Below are 513 nucleotides of genomic sequence, written 5' to 3'. Positions count from 1 at the left end.
GGTAGTCCTGGCAGACCACCACCTGAAACTGTTCTTGTCACAATGAACTTTATTCCTTGTTGTACTGAAAATATTTTACCTCTCCCTTCCCATTCTCCTCTGTAACATATTCAAGTTTGATTCAACCCCTAACATTGTCCAGTTCCATCAACTTTGCTGCAAAGTCCTCTTTTCACTTTCACAAAATGGTTTCGAAAATGAGAACTGGGAAAGATATTTGCAAGGGACTAAAACACCATAAGACAATAAGATGTAGCAGCATACACAGGCCATTCAGTCCATCAAATCTGCTCTTTGCAATGAGGTCACGACTAATCTGATAATCCTCAATTCCACTTTTTTGTCTTTTCCACATAACCCTTGATTCTCTTACTGATTAAAAATCTGACTCTCTCAGCCTTGAATACATTGTATGACCAAGGCTCAACAGGTCTCTACAGTGACCTGAGACAAGAAATTCCTCTCATCTCTGACTTAAATGTGAAACTCTTACTCTGAGATTATGCCCTTTGT

The sequence above is a fragment of the Chiloscyllium plagiosum genome, chromosome 10, assembly GCF_004010195.1.
Source record: "Chiloscyllium plagiosum isolate BGI_BamShark_2017 chromosome 10, ASM401019v2, whole genome shotgun sequence".
Lineage (NCBI taxonomy): Eukaryota > Metazoa > Chordata > Chondrichthyes > Orectolobiformes > Hemiscylliidae > Chiloscyllium > Chiloscyllium plagiosum.
The sequence above is the reverse complement of the archived record's forward strand: the minus strand, read 5'-3'. Positions refer to the sequence as shown.